This window comes from Oryx dammah, unplaced genomic scaffold, assembly GCF_014754425.2.
Source record: "Oryx dammah isolate SB20612 unplaced genomic scaffold, SCBI_Odam_1.1 HiC_scaffold_4, whole genome shotgun sequence".
Lineage (NCBI taxonomy): Eukaryota > Metazoa > Chordata > Mammalia > Artiodactyla > Bovidae > Oryx > Oryx dammah.
Genome location: NW_024070188.1, coordinates 14,029,835 through 14,046,590, shown reverse-complemented (window position 1 = coordinate 14,046,590; position 16,756 = coordinate 14,029,835). Strand labels below are relative to the sequence as shown.

Below are 16,756 nucleotides of genomic sequence, written 5' to 3'. Positions count from 1 at the left end.
GCTAAGTAACCCTGGAAGGCAGGAGATAATTGCATGCCAAATGCTTGTTAGAGAAAATTACAGGGGTTCATTGAAGGGGGGAATCAGATGAGGTGATACTGACGAGGACCTGATGGACTCCCAAAGAACAGGAAATATACATCAAGGTGGTGGGGAGGGGTTAGTTACACGAATAAGGGCCTGGAGACCACAGTCCAGCATGATTTTTCCATCAACAATGGAGCTGTTTAGTATTTTTCTCCTATTAGGCTTAAATGTACTTTGCAAACTAGTATGCTGCTGCTGCTGCTAAGTATAGTGAAGCACTAAAAAAAAAAAAAAAGAAAGAAAAAGAAATCAAAATCTTTTGAAAAAAAGTAGAATTATAAAACAGTCAATAATAAAAGGACTCTATAACATGTCCTTCTAATTTCTGAGTCCTAAGAAATTGCTACCTTCCAGTCTCGGTGGAAGTTAACCAAACACATCATTAACCTTGGTAAGAAGTAGCCAAAACTGTATACCAATATATTCACAGCTATCTTTGCTCAAAAATTCCAAAATTGTTAGAGCTGTGTGAAAATGTATAAGAAAGAACAGGTAAGAGGAGCCCTCCTGAGAAAAGAATTCTTATTTTCACCTATAACCCACATTTATAGCAGCAGCAAACCAATTGTTTGAGCTTAACAGCATGATGCATTCTCAGTTACAGTTATCCACACACATCAGCGAGTGATAGTTTCTCTGTCAGATACTATCTTCCCATCTGAGTTAGCTAGGAAGCGATTATAATATGTCATCTTGTCATGGTTAAAAATAAACCCTTGGAATTTAGAACTTCATACAGTTTGTCAGATATATTTAATTGCGTTAAGAAGCCATTCCACAGATTAAATCCCACCAGCCTTATGATAACATAATAAGTAACAATATGCACAAACATAGAGGAAGTGCAGGGTAATGGAAATATACGAGGACATAAATACTTCAAGGGAAGGAGTAACAGTAAAATAAAATGTGATTTAAGGTTCAAATAGTCTATGAGGTCTAATGAATGTTAACACGTGTGGTCTAATCCTGAGCTTGGATTCTGTAGAACAATAATCTTGGTTACACATTATCTCCACCTGTACCCTATTTGATATTGACATTACATCAATTAGCATCAAACCCTGAATGCTAAAAAAGAAGTAATAATATTGGCTATGACATTAATAAACAGCAAGTGCAACCATTTTTTAACTGTTTTTACTATACTTGACAAAATGCCTGCCATTTAAAAGCTGTTACATAAGCAATCTAATTAAATAATTCAAGATAGTTTTAAGGTAGTCCTTACACTTGGGTAATAAAATATAACCAGGAAGAAAGTGAAAATAAACTTTGAAATAAAATAAGTTTAAATGTCTAAGGAGTGGTTCAATAATGTACAGTTGTTGTTTTTTTTTAAGTGCATTCTCTGTATTTATTCCACAGGGCAAAATCATAATATTAACTTGTAAATGCAACATTTTGGGGTCTAAAAATGGGAAAACAATGGAAATTATTGCTACACCATTTAGCAAAAATTGTACGGTTATTTATTATCAATCATGAATTTTTTTTATTATGTGTGCAACATATCTCCAGGGGAGCCTGGTGAGCTGCCGTCTATGGGGTCGCACAGAGTCGGACACGACTGAAGCGACTTAGCAGCAGCAGCAGCAGCATATCTTCACCTTGTCATTTAGTTGTTAAGTTGTATCTGACCCTTTTGGAACCCTATGGACTGTAGCTCACCAGGCTCCTCTGGTCCATGGGATTTCCCAGGCAAGAATACTGGAGTAGGTTGCCATGCCCTCCTCCAGGGGATCTTCCCAGACCAGGTATCGAACCTGAGTCTTTTATACTGGCAGGCAGATTCTTTACCACTGAGCCACCAGGGAGTACTATGTTCACCTAGACTGTGCATCTATGAAGAGCAGTTACCAGAAGACCGTGATTGGTATTCTAAGAGTCATTTTGGGAAAATCACTTAATTGCTTTCAATCTCATTTTCTTCATAACAAAATGGAGCACAATATCTGTGTTATAGCATTGTTATAAGAGATAAACTGTATGAGAAAATGATTTGAACTTGCAATGTATTACACACATTAGTGATTATTATATTTCTTTGTTTATTTTTAATGGAGTTTTTCACAATGATTCCCAATAAGTTTTAACTCAAAGCTATGTTCATTAACTCCAGTTCATCTATCAGTTTATCTAATACTTATCTTAAATTTTTATTTCTACATAATGCCTATGACTACCAAAAATAATTATTGAGAAATTTGTAAAGAATTAGCATCACCTGTTCAGATTTCAATTCTTGAGTTAATGGCAGCCAAGGTCAGTGGAGGCTAAATTTAATTTTGAAGATTCTGTTACCTTCCCTGTGTGAGTGTCTGTGTGTGTCATCCTTCATAAATAACTGTTAAGTGAATTAAACAGTGGTGGCTTATACAGAACTGTGGAAAAAGGCCCTTCTACACTTTAATTGAGAGACATTGCTGGTAATTATTGGGGCCAGCGCAGAGCTAGACAATCCGTGGTCATCAGAGCAAATCTCTGGAGGTGCCAGGGGGAAGTGGAAGGCATGGAGTCTTAATTGACAATGTTCATGAAAAGAATTGAAGATGCACCATTTACATCTTGAAGATGGTTTGGGCTTATGATCTTTTTAAATATATGGCAAACAGGATCAGAGTTAGTATTACAAGCAACCTGTGGCCAGCAGAAAAACGAAATGCTTCATGATTCTTTTTGAGTCGTGAGAAGAGCCTATGTTCCTGCTGCCTGTCTATGAGATGGTTAGGTCTCCTAAAGAGGCCTTGTGATGTTTAGCCCCTCACAATTAGTGTGTTCTGGCAGAAGAAAGGGGACAGGGTGCAGGTAGCTCCAGGTGGCAAGCAAAGCACTGGGAAGGTGTGAGTGCTCTGCGGTCTTGGAGGAGCCCCTCCAGCTTTGTTTCATCTGAGACAAAGGGGCCTAGAGAGGAACCTCGTTATCAACTGGTACTTCCATTATGCTCAGATATCTGTCAGTCTCATTTCCTCCAGACTTCCCTCAATGGTTCTCACTCAAAATAACCAAACATTGGTTACTTATCTTTCTCTCTTCCCATAATCTCAGTATTATGACTGAAATGTGGATTTTAAGTATAGTAACTAGGGAAGGAAGAGTAACTGGGGAGCAAGTAGGGGAGGTTGGCTTGATTAAATCATAGCCCACATAATCTATACACAGAGAATCTATGCATGTTAGTATTTTTTATTTCAACAAATATTTGCTGAATACTTACTAAGGACCAATTGCTAATCCCAAAGAATACTTTAGAAAACAAGACAGGGGACTCACATTCCAGTGAAGAAGATAAAATAAATATATACATCATATAACAGCAGGCAGTGACAGGTGTTACGAAGGAAAATAGAGCAAGGTGTAGGTAACGAGGCGAATGGTGGGAGGGGTAGATCTGGAATGGCAGGGAAGGCATCTCTGATGACATCTGAGTAAGAACCTGGGTAAAGTGGAAGTGAGCCATGTCAATAGCTATGGGAGGAAAATTCCAAAGTGAAAGGGTAGCAAGAGTAGAGTCCAAAGATGACAATGAGTTTGCCTTCTCAAGAAACTTCCAGAGAGCGAGCCAGTGTCTCTGACAAGGTATGAGTGAAAACGAAGACCACAGAAGAGTAACTTGGAGAAGGAGCCAGATCAAGTGAGATGTAAACGCTGTGAAAAAGACTTTGGATTTGATCTAATTATGTTTTTAAAGATCTAATTTTAGTTTTAAAGATTTTGAACTCCAGTACAAAGAATTCATTGTGGGAAGAGTGAAATTCCATAGAGAGAAATTCCAGTTTGGAGGCAACCAAAGTAAGTGAGATGAGAAAATTTGGTGGCTTAGACTAGAGAGGTGGGAATTTTTTTTCGGATCCTGGCTATGTTTTGGGGTCTGCCCAAAAGGTACACACGAGAAGAAGAAAAATCATGGATAACTCCTAAATGGATGACATTTGAATAGTGATGCTATATAGTCAGATGGGGCAAATGTGAAGGAATAGAGTCAGAAGAAGAATAATTCTGGACTGAACATAAACTGAGATGTCTGTTGTACAAGCAAGCCAAGATACTGACCTGGTAGGTAGATGTAGCAACCTGAGCTCAGTAGAAAGGTCCATACTGGAAATAAAATTTCGGATACATCAGTATTTAGATATTTTTTGCTGCTGTTATTCAGTCACTATGTCTAATTCTTTGTGACCCCGTGGACTATAGGACATCGGGCTCCTCTGTCCTCCACTGTCCCAGAGTTTGCCCAAATTCATGGCCACTGAGTTGGTGATACTACCTAACAATCTCATCCTCTGCTGCCCCCTTCGCCTTTTGTCTTCAATCTTTCCCAGCATCAGGGTCTTTCCCAATGAGTCAGGTCTTCGCATCAGGTGGACAAAGTATTAAAGTATCAGCTTCAGCATCAGTATCAAATATATCAGTTTCAGCATCAGTCCTTCCAACTAATATTCAGGGTTGATTTCCTTTTGGATTGACTGGTTTGATCCTCTTGCAGTCCAAGGGATTCTCAAGAGTCTTTCCAACACCACAGTTCAAAAGCATCAATTCTTCCATGCTCAACCTTCTTTATGGTCTAACTCTCACAACTGTACATGACTACTGGAAAAACCATAGCTTTGACTATATGGACCTTTGCAATCCATGAAGGAAACTTTAGATATTCAGTTCAGTTCAGTTCAGTTCAGTCACTCAGTCGTGTCCAACTCTTGGCGACCCCATGAATCGCAGCACGCCAGGCCTCCCTGTCCATCACCAACTCCCGGAGTTCATTCAGACTCACGCCCATCGAGTCAGTGATGCCATCTAGCCATCTCATCCTCTGTCGTCCCCTTCTCCTCCTGCCCCCAATCCCTCCCAACATCAGAGTCTTTTCCAATGAGTCAACTCTTCGCATGAGGTGGCCAAAGTACTGGAGTTTCAGCTTTAGCATCATTCCTTCCAAAGAAATCCCAGGGCTGATCTCCTTCAGAATGGACTGGTTGGATCTCCTTGCAGACCAAGGGACTCTCAAGAGTCTTCTCCAACACCACAGTTCAAAAGCATCAATTCTTCAGCGCTCAGCCTTCTTCACAGTCCAACTCTCACATCCATACATGACCACAGGAAAAACAATAGCCTTGACTAGATGGACCTTAGTCAGCAAAGTAATGTCTCTGCTGTTGAATATGCTATCTAGGTTGGTCATAACTTTTCTTCCAAGGAGTAAGCATCTTTTAATTTCATGGCTGCAGTCACCATCTGCAGTGATTTTGGAGCCCCAAAAAAATAAAGTCTGACACTGTTTCTACTGTTTCCCCATCTATTTCCCATGAAGTGATGGGACCAGATGCCATGATCTTCGTTTTCTGAATGTTGAACTTTAAGCCAACTTTTTCACTCTCCTCTTTCACTTTCACCAAGAGGCTTTTGAGTTCCTCTTCACTTTCTGCCATAAGGGTGGTGTCATCTGCATATCTGAGGTTATTGATATTTCTCCTGGCAATCTTGATTCCAGCTTGTGTTTCTTCCAGTCCAGCATTTCTCATGATGTACTCTGCATAGAAGTTAAATAAGCACGGTGACAATATACAGCCTTGACGTACTCCTTTTCCTATTTGGAACCAGTCTGTTGTTCCATGTCCAGTTCTAATTGTTGCTTCCTGACCTGCACACAGGTTTCTCAAGGGGCAGGTCAGGTGGTCTGGCATTCTCATCTCTTTCAGAATTTTCCACAGTTGATTGTGAGCCACACAGTCAAAGGCTTTGGCATAGTCAATAAAGCAGAAATAGATGTTTTTCTGGAACTCTCTTGCTTTTTCCATGATCCAGTGGATGTTGGCAATTTAATCTCTGGTTCCTCTGCCTTTTCTAAAACCAGCTTGAACATCAGATATTACCTAGATCCAAAAGATAGAATATTACATACTCAGCTATAAAAGAGAATACATTTGAGTCAGTTCTAATGAGCTGGATGAAACTGGAGCCTATTATACAGAGTGAAGTAAGTCAGAGAGAAAAACACCAATACACTATATTAACATATATATATGGAATTTAGAAAGACGGTAGACCCTATATGCAAGACAGCAAAAGGGACACAGATGTAAAAAAACAGACTTTTGGACTATGTGCGAGAGGCCAAAGGTGGGACAATATGAGAGAGGAGCATTGAAACATGTATATTACCATATGTGAAACAGATGACCAGTGCAATTTTGATGCATGAAGTAGGGCACCCAAAGCTGGTGTTCTGCGACAACCCAGAGGGATGGGGTGGGGAGGGAGATGGGAGTGAGGTTCGGGATAGGGGACACATGTGCACCCATGGCTGTTTCGTGTCAATGTATGCCCAAACCACCACAATATTGTAAAGTAATTAGCCTTCAATTAAAATAAATAAATATTTTTTAAGATAATGACTCAATTTTTTCATTATAATTTATTTAAGATGAAAGTAGAACTTGTCCCCTGATTTTACAGGAACTACAACTGAGGATCTTTAAGTATTGAAAATGAATGCTGAAAATAATACCAGTGTGAATCACAAATACGACACTACACAGGCTCTGACTAATCCGCTATGGAAATGTAAGGCCCCTCAGACAGAAAGACAGTGTGTGCTTATCTCGGACTAGATACAGTAAGTCAGGTGAGAACAGAAAATGAGGAGCTGAACTTGCCCTGAACCACAGGGTAAAAGCAGCTGAAGATGGCTATTATCATTTATTGTGATTATGATCGTGTATTGTACCCTCATCTTGCAATTTGTGAAGGCAAACTGCTTTATAATTGATCTTACTAATCCATCACAGCCTATCTATTTATGTGCCTTCTGGTCTTTTTTATTGTTCTAATTCACATGCATTTTAGCATGTAAGCCTCTTTGATCCTCCTTAGCATACAAATCATAAAAAGAAATGCTTTATAATAAACAAGTTGAGTCACTTAGTAGGTAAATGGTACAAGTTTAACTTTATCAGAGAAGAGTAGAGGCCTAGGGAGATTCATTGGCTTGCGTTATCAGCAAGCCAACAACAAGAAAAGAATACCTAGGGTTCAACGCAATCAATGTCCAAGCTGAGATGTTGCTCTCTTGGACTCCTCACTGTTCATATCCCAGACCACAGCCACGCTACAAGATGAAGCAAACAATGCCCCTTGGGGATCCCATGTGCCTCTCTCTCTGATCGTATCTAGGCAGGTTGCCTTGATCTGAGTTCCTCTATTACAAACACGTGGTATCCCCCTCTCCCTGGCAAATTCTACTGCAGATGCCTGGCATGTGCAATTTCACCCCCTCCTTCATAGCCTCACTCAGAACAGCACCACAGCCATGGGCCTGTGTGTGCCTGGGACTCTGCTCCCTAAAAGCACGTGGCTTTGCAGAGGCAGGAAGACAACATGGATTTTATACCATGATCAAAACATTATAATTATTATTTGTTCAAAAATTAATTCCTTCAGAATTCAGAAGTGTTAGCCTGAGCCTGTAAGAGAGGAGACCTCCTGAGTCTTGCTTGTCCACTGCTTCCCTGCTTCTGGCATGACACCCGGCACACTGTAGGCCATCCATAAACAGACACTGTGGCATCATGGACGCAGGGTTTCGTAGAGGTTCAAACTACAGACTTTGGCATCAGATCTGCTGGGACAAATCTGCTTCTTACTAGCCTTGTGACCTTGGCAAATTACCTAACCTCTCCATACCTCAACACCCTGGTCTGTGAAAGCAAATAGCACCTGCCCCAGAAGATTGTGAGATTCAGTGATCCACTATTTAGATCAGGGTTCATGGTTCGAAGACATCCAAGTTTGCCAGAGGAAATCAGGGTTAGGAGACTCACTGAATGCACTGGCAGAGACTATGGTGAAAAATACAACTGCCCAGCAGATAATTTTTATCATTTGGTTTTATTAGAAAAATTACATTAAAAAGCAAGTTATAGTAAGAAAAAAAAATTGGTTTTCTTTTTCTTTTTTTTTTTGAGAATGAGCTTGGAAATAAAGCACAGTGAGTATTTTGATTAATGGCTGATGGAATTGAAACAGGGTAGCCTGATACATCCCATGCTACCATAGGAATAAGCCAAATAGTATTTTTGGTTCCACTGCACATACATTTTCCTGGTTTGTGTACTTCTTTGCTGGGGAGACACAGACATATCCTTCTTCTCTGGGCTTTTATTATTATTAACTTGGTGGGGAGAGGGGAGGGTCTGGATTACAAGAAGACCATCTGAGTCACTTAGTTTAGTGACTGTGTGTATCTTTTCATACTATATTACTGCCTCCATCATACTTTATTCAAATAATTTTGTTTGAACTTTTGAACTCCCAAATTTCTCCTGCTACTCTGTTTTAAAAAATTAGAAATTAGTAGGTCTGCAGCTATTTATAATTTTTTCTGGTTTCTCACCAATTTGGGGGGGGAGGGTAGGGAGAGGCCTTACTTTATACCCATGTGACCATCTGATGTATCCAGAAACCTTATAATTTAAAAATTAAATCCCAGCCATTTTGAAACCAAATAGCGTAACATCTCTTCCATTTTATCCATTTGGGGTCACAAAGAGGGCCCATCAATTGATTAAATGATGCTTCATATCCTTTCTACTAAATTAACAATGGTCATGATCGAAGAATACACAGATTTTAGCAGAGCTACTTTCCAACATATCTATCAGCACTTTCCTATCACCACTAAAGAGATAGATGCTGCCCATTTAGAAGTATAAAACTTAAATGTTTTCTAAGAAGTGTCCTTAAGATGGTGAAGTTCAAACAGGGGAGGGGAGATGTCATCCTTGGCTACATGTTAACTCCATTTTCCAGTAAAGGGCAAACTGTCTCCCACAATTAACAAATATTCTCTCAGCCCGTAACATGCCTGGCTTGAATGCCAATTGCTGCGAGAGCTTTGGGTTCTCTTCTGATTATTTTCCCAATTAGTTTTCTTCAGACACCTATTACTGTAGTGCAGAAGATAAATTAGTCTAATGCAGGACACTGTAAAATGTTCAATTACTGCAAAAGATATGGCCAGTTCCCAAAGGAAGGAATTTAATCGAAACTAGATCAAAATGGAAAAGTGAATGACAGAATATGTAAATATTCTCACACACCTAAAGTTAAAGATGATTTTACAAAAAGGCTTAAACTATGAATATATCAAAGTAGATGTACAAACACTTAGAGGCATTCAATTTGTCCATCACCTGGTGGGATTTTAACATTTAATGTGACAAAATTTCTGAGACTTAAATTTAAAGGTGAAACTAACATTTAGAATATTCCCTGTTAGTGGAAATTTTATAGGTATCAGAATTTTCCTTAAATCTCCTTATATTTTGAACTATGAATCTGCAGTACTTGTCAATTTGTCTTTATTTTTCAAAACAAAAATTATTATGGAATAAAATACATAACATTACAAATTACAGCTATTTCACATGTTCTTTCTTTTATATATTATTTTTTAAACTGTCTACTGAGATCTGTGACTAAATATCAAATTTAAAACAATCGTAGATATTGAAATAAGAGAAACACTCAAGTCTCCAAAAAGGATATGAATGATTTGTTATTTCTCAATTATATTTCTGTATATTCTTTACCTAGACATTGCTCTATTCAAAATATCAGACAAATCATTAATGCACAGATCCATATAAAAATTTTCTTTCTATAAGACTGCTTGGTTATAAAAATAATAATAATAAATAAGTTATGAAGTTGTTCATTAATCTTGAGACATTCTACGGCATAAATAGAAGAGTCATTAGTCAAATGCCAATCTTAAGATTGAATAGCATGGGTATGTTTTTCAGTTCCAAGTATCAAAGAGAATCAAAAGATATAGGATATTGATTTGCTAGTTACTTCTTGGCAGACTGGCTTACCAATTGTAATTCTCACATTAACTGTATAGTAGTTTGGGTATAACCCCTGCTTTTTAGGTCTCAACTGTATAGAAAAGCAGTGTGGTGTATTGGGAAAGAGCTAAGTTTTTGTAAGACACATTAGCTTTATAATGACAGGTCTGTCTCTCACAGTTGTGTGACCTTCCCAAATTACTTAACCCGTAATACAGCCCGTGGTAAGAGCTGAAATTCAAAATTATAACCTTGAATCATAATAAAAATTAAAATGTTTTAATACTGCATTTATGAAAGTAGAAGGAAAGAGAATCAGTGTCCTTAATAGGTAAAGAACATTTAAAAATCACTGAGGAATAATGATATGCTCAAAAATGGGGGGGAAATGGACAAAGCAAAGAAATAAGGCTAGTTTTTAAAAACTACATAGAGTTGAAATTCTTCCCGTTCAACAATGACCAACGATATTTATACTTGTTGGGCTATGCTGACAGTGAATATTATTTGGTTATTAAAAACATAGCCTAGAGAATATTTTTAATGACAGTGAAAAAGTTTGATATATTAATATTGAATGAAAGAGGGGGATACCAAACTATGCAATTAAATTCCAATTTCAGAGAAAAAATTTATATCTGTACACAGTAAGAAATTATTAAGGATGCAAATCTCTGAACTGTGGAATTACACAGAATTTTAATTTGTTTTTATACCTCCTGTATGCCCTAAGTTTTCTACAATGAGTATTTATTACTTTTATAATCATACAAAGAAAATTTTCAGGTCAAGAAATAGGGAAACATCTAGACTTGCTTCTACCACTAATAAGCTAAGTGACCTAGGGGAAGTCACTTAATCTCACTGAGTCTCAGCTTTCTTATCCATAAAATTAAAAAATTGAACTAGATCGCCTCCTAAGGACACATTCACTTCTATAATTCTGTGAATCTATAACATATTACTGTGTGATATCCAAAGAAAACAAAGACTAATTGAAGTATTATTAGCAACAAATGTTATCTTACATGCATTAAGCCTAAAAGGCATTTTTAGCTGGCCAAAACTCAAGGGCTATTTCTCTCTATGAATAATATGTTTTATCTATTTATAATAACATTAAATTCCCCAAATAATCCAAGACAACATTCAATATTTTAAAATAATGGTTGTAAGATTTGTAGGACAAAGACACCCAAAGTGGAGAGATGCTGTGTAAGATTAGAATTGAGGGGACTCTTATTACCTGATCATGACCTCTATCAGGACTCTCTCACTTCTAAAAATCCCATCAGGTTGTGTGTTGTGTTTTCACTGTGGCATTTTCATAACCAATGAATCAGAAAACACTGTTTTTCTATGATTTGGGGGATTCTTCCTGTAATGACTTTGAAGCCATAATTAAGAAATATGTTAAGCCTTCTGTCAATTAACTTAACTGATGTGAAAACCTGACTGGTCCAGAGAGCAATGGATTTCCCCAGCTGTACCTTATCTGAGAACAGCTTAGTGTGGAGGAGAGAAGTTATGCTGAAGCCAGAGCTGTGAAAATGCCAAGAAAATTAGCAAAGCTCCTAGTACGGAGTGTGAAGAGGAAAACTTGCTCAGCTATGTGGTTGTAACTTAAACAGAAATTACTTCACAATTTTTTATTGATGGGATGAATAGTTGCATAAAATTTTAATATGTGAAAGGTTCTCAAAAGAACTAGGCCAACAGGAGAAATGGTAAGAGGGACTTACAAGCAAACATGAGGGATGCTGGCTTCTGCAAAGTTATTCCTTGTATTTCCCATAATGTGGCTTCTTTTTTTTTTTTTTTTTTTTATTGTCACCCTGCTTATTTAACTTTTTTTTAAATTTTTTTTTTCACTTTACAATTCTGTATTGGTTTTGCCATACATTGACATGAGTCCACCACAGGTGTACATGCATTCCCAAACATGAACCCCCCTCCCACCCCCCTCCCCACAACATCTCTCTGGGTCATCCCCGTGTACCAGCCCCAAGCGTGCCATATCCTGCATCGGACATAGACTGGCAATTTGATTCTTACATGATATTATACATGTTTCAATGTCATTCTCCCAAATCATCTCACCCTCTCCCTCTCCCTCTGAGTCCAAAAGTCCGCTATACACATCTGTGTCTTTTTTGCCTTCCTGCATACAGGGTCATCATTGCCATCTTTCTAAATTCCATATATATGTGTTAGTATACTGTACTGGTGTTTTTCTTTCTGGCTTACTTCACTCTGTATAATCTGCTCCAGTTTCATCCATCTCATCAGAACTGATTCAAATGTATTCTTTTTAACGGCTGAGTAATACTCCATTGTGTATATGTACCACAGCTTTCTTATCCATTCATCTGCTGATGGACATCTAGGTTGTTTCCATGTCCTGGCTATTATAAACAGTGCTGCGATGAACATTGGGGTACATGTGTCTCTTTCTATTCTGGTTTCCTCAGTGTGTATGCCCAGCAATGGGATTGCTGGGTCATAAGGCAGTTCTATTTCCAGTTTTTTAACGAATCTCCACACTGTTCTCCATAGTGGCTGTACTAGTTTGCATTCCCACCAACAGTGTAGGAGGGTTCCCTTTTCTCCACACCCTCTCCAGCATTTATTGCTTGCAGATTTTTGGATCGCAGACATTCTGACTGGTGTGAAGTGGTACCTCATTGTGGTTTTGATTTGCATTTCTCTAATAATGAGTGATGTTGAGCATCTTTTCATGTGTTTGTTAGCCATCCGTATGTCTTCCTTGGAGAAATGTCTATTTAGTTCTTTGGCCCATTTTTTGATTGGGTCGTTTATTTTTCTGGAATTGAGCTGCAGGAGTTGCTTGTATATTTTTGAGATTAGTTGTTTGTCAGTTGCTTCATTTGCTATTATTTTCTCCCATTCGGAAGGCTGTCTTTTCACTTTGCTTATAGTTTCCTTTGTTGTGCAGAAGCTTTTAATTTTAATTAGGTCCCATTTGTTTATTTTTGCTTTTATTTCCAGAATTCTGGGAGGTGGATCATAGAGGATCCTGCTGTGGTTTATGTCGGAGAGTGTTTTTGCCTATGTTCTCCTCTAGGAGTTTTATAGTTTCTGGTCTTACATTTAGATCTTTAATCCATTTTGAGTTTATCTTTGTGTGCGGTGTTAGAAAGTGATCTAGTTTCATTCTTTTACAAGTGGTTGACCAGTTTTCCCAGCACCACTTGTTAAAGAGATTGTCTTTACTCCATTGTATATTCTTGCCTCCTTTGTCAAAGATAAGGTGTCCATATGTGTGTGGATTTATCTCTGGGCTTTCTATTTTGTTCCATTGATCTATATTTCTGCCTTTGTGCCAGTACCATACTGTCTTGATGACTGTGGCTTTGTAGTAGAGCCTGAAGTCAGGCAAGTTGATTTCTCCAGTTCCATTCTTCTTTCTCAAGATTGCTTCGGCTATTCGAGGTTTATTGTATTTCCATACAAATCTTGAAATTATTTGTTCTAGTTCTGTGAAAAATATCGCTGGAAGCTTGATACGGATTGCATTGAATTTGTAAATTGCTTTGGGTAGTTTACTCATTTTCACTATATTGATTCTTCCAATCCATGAACATGGTATATTTCTCCATCTATTAGTGTCCTCTTTGATTTCTTTCATCAGTGTTTTATAGTTTTCTATATATAGGTCTTTAGTTTCTTTAGGTAGATATATTCCTAAGTATTTTATTCTTTTTGTTGCAATGGTGAATCGAATTGTTTCCTTAATTTCTTTTTCTACTTTCTCATTATTAGTGTATAGGAATGCAAGGGATTTCTGTGTGTTGATTTTATATCCTGCAACTTTACTATATTCATTAATTAGCTCTAGTAATTTTCTGGTAGAGTTTTTAGGGTTTTCTATGTAGAGGATCATGTCATCTGCAAACAGTGAGAGTTCTTTTCCAATTTGGATTCCTTTTATTTCTTTTTCTGCTCTGATTGCTGTGGCTAAAACTTTCAGAACTATGTTGAATAGTAGTGGTGAAAGTGGGCACCCTTGTCTTGTTCCTGACTTTAGGGGAAATGCTTTCAATTTTTCACCATTGAGGATAATGTTTGCTGTGGGTTTGTCATATATAGCTTTTATTATATTGAGGTATGTTCCTTCTATTCCTGCTTTCTGGAGAGTTTTCATCATAAATGGATGTTGAATTTTGTCAAAAGCCTTCTCTGCATCTATTGAGATAATCATATGGCTTTTATTTTTCAATTTGTTAATGTGGTGAATTACATTGATTGATTTGCGGATATTGAAGAATCCTTGCATCCCTGGGATAAAGCCCACTTGGTCATGGTGTATGATCTTTTTAATGTGTTGTTGGATTCTGATTGCTAGAATTTTGTTGAGGATTTTTGCATCTATGTTCATCAGTGATATTGGCCTGTAGTTTTCTTTTTTTGTAGTATCTTTGTCAGGTTTTGGTATTAGGGTGATGGTGGCCTCATAGAATGAGTTTGGAAGTTTATCTTCCTCTGCAATTTTCTGGAAGAGTTTGAACAGGATAGGTGTTAGCTCTTCTCTAAATTTTTGGTAGAATTCAGCTGTGAAGCCGTCTGGACCTGGGCTTTTGTTTGCTGGAAGATTTCTGATTACAGTTTCAAGTTCCATGCTTGTGATGGGTCTGTTAAGATTATCTATTTCTTCCTGGTTCAGTTTTGGAAAATTGTACTTTTCTAAGAATTTGTGCATTTCTTCCACGTTGTCCATTTTATTGGCATATAATTGCTGATAGTAGTCTCTTATGATCCTTTGTATTTCTGTGTTGTCTGTTGTTATCTCTCCATTTTCATTTCTAATTTTATTGATTTGATTTTTCTCTCTTTGCTTCTTGATGAGTCTGGCTAATGGTCTGTCAATTTTATTTATCCTTTCAAAGAACCAGCTTTTGGCTTTGTTGATTTTTGCTATGGTCTCTTTTATTTCTTTTGCATTTATTTCTGCCCTAATTTTTAAGATTTCTTACCTTCTGCTAACTCTGGGGTTCTCCAATTCTTCCTTTTCTAGTTGCTTTAGGTGTAGAGTTAGGTTATTTATTTGACTTTTTTCTTGTTTCTTGAGGTGTGCCTGTATTGCTATGAACTTTCCTGTATTGCAGTGCTTTTATAGTGTCTCACAGGTTTGGGGTTGTTGTGTTTTCATTTTCATTAGTTTCTATGCATATTTTGATTTCTTTTTTCATTTCTTCTGTGATTTGTTGGTTATTCAGAAGCGTGTTGTTCAGCCTCCATATGTTGGAATTTTTAATAGGTTTCCTCCTGTAATTGAGATCTAATCTTAATGCATTATGGTCAGAAAAGTTGCTTGGAATGATTTCGATTTTTTTGAATTTATCAAGGTTATATTTATGGCCCAGGATGTGATCTATCCTGGAGAAGGTTCCATGAGCACTTGAGAAAAAGGTGAAATTCATTGTTTTGGGGTGAAATGTCCTATAGATATCGATTAGGTCTAACTGGTCTAATGTATCATTTAAAGTTTGCGTTTCTTTGTTAATTTTCTGTTTAGTTGATCTGTCCATAGGTGTGAGTGGGGTATTAAAGTCTCCCACTATTATTGTGTTGTTGTTAATTTCCCCTTTCATACTTGTTAGCATTTGTCCTACATATTGCGGTGCTCCTATATTGGGTGCATATATATTTATAATTGTTATATCTTCTTCTTGGATTGATCCTTTGATCATTATGTAGTGGCCTTCTTTGTCTCTTTTCACAGCCTTTGTTTTAAAGTCTATTTTATCGGATATGAGTATTGCCACTCCTGCTTTCTTTTGGTCTCTATTTGTGTGGAATATCTTTTTCCAACCCTTCACTTTCAGTCTGTATGTGTCCCTTGTTTTGAGGTGGGTCTCTTGTAAGCAGCATATAGAGGGTTCTTGTTTTTGTATCCATTCGGCCAGTCTTTGCCTTTTGGTTGGGGCATTCAATCCATTTACATTTAAGGTAATTATTGATAAGTATGATCCCGTTGCCATTTACTTTATTATTTTGGGTTCGGGTTTATATTCCCTTTTTGTGTTTCCTGTCTAGAGAATATCCTTTAGAATTTGTTGGAGAACTGGTTTGGTGGTGCTGAATTCTCTCAGCTTTTGCTTGTCTGTAAAGCTTTTGATTTCTCCTTCGTATTTGAATGAGATCCTTGCTGGGTATAGTAATCTGGGCTGTAGGTTATTTTCTTTCATCACTTTAAGTGTGTCTTGCCATTCCCTCCTGGCCTGAAGAGTTTCTATTGAGAGATCAGCTGTTATCCTTATGGGAATCCCCTTGTGTGTTATTTGTTGTTTTTCCCTTGCTGCTTTTAATAGTTGTTCTTTGTGTTTGATCTTTGTTAATTTGATTAATATGTGTCTTGGGGTGTTTCGCCTTGGGTTTATCCTATTTGGAACTCTCTGGGTTTCTTGGACTTGGGTGATTATTTCCTTCCCCATTTTAGGGAAGTTTTCAACTATTATCTCCTCAAGGATTTTCTCATGGTCTTTCTTTTTGTCTTCTTCTTCTGGGACTCCTATAATTCGAATGTTGGAGCATTTCATATTGTCCTGGAGGTCTCTGAGATTGTCCTCATTTCTTTTAATTCGTTTTTCTTTTTTCCTCTCTGATTCATTTATTTCTACCATTCTATCTTCTATTTCACTAATCCTATCTTCTGCCTCCATTATTCTATTTGTTGCCTCCAGAGTGTTTCTGATCTCATTTATTGCATTATTCATTGTATATTGACTCTTTTTTATTTCTTCTAGGTCCTTGTTAAACCTTTCTTGCATCTTCTCAATCCTTGTCTCTAGGCTATTTATCTGTGA

At 37.4% G+C, this 16,756-nt stretch overlaps 1 protein-coding gene across 2 annotated transcripts in view; it reads left to right on the top strand.

Moving 5' to 3' along the window:
- NKAIN2 (sodium/potassium transporting ATPase interacting 2) overlaps positions 1–16,756 on the top strand; it is a 1,197,954-nt gene that overhangs the window by 1,096,771 nt on the left and 84,427 nt on the right. The gene's annotated exons all lie outside the window — the stretch shown is intronic.